The following is a 379-nucleotide window of genomic DNA, read 5'->3' on the forward strand; positions in this document are numbered from 1 at the left end:
GACAGTGGTCAAACGGGACGGTGTTCAAACGGAACAGTGGCTAATCGGGACGGTGGCCAAACGGGACGGTGGTCAATCGGGACCGTGGTCAACCGCAACGTGGTCAATATTAACGTAGTCATTTGCAACGTGGTCAATTGCAACGTGGTCAATCGGAACTGTGGCCAATATTAACGTGGCCAAACGGGTGCCACTCGCACTGCCGGCATACGACGTAATCCACGCAATGCCACTGCCGGTACACGATCACAATAACAGCTTCGCGGCAATACGGGTCGAGAATCCGTGGATAGCCGTGAACGCGGAAACGCATACGTATCTAGTGTTAAGCGAGCGCGAATTACAACACTGCGCCGTCATAAACACAGAGCATGTATGC

Source organism: Wasmannia auropunctata, unplaced genomic scaffold (assembly GCF_000956235.1).
Source record: "Wasmannia auropunctata unplaced genomic scaffold, wasmannia.A_1.0 LD336053.1, whole genome shotgun sequence".
Lineage (NCBI taxonomy): Eukaryota > Metazoa > Arthropoda > Insecta > Hymenoptera > Formicidae > Wasmannia > Wasmannia auropunctata.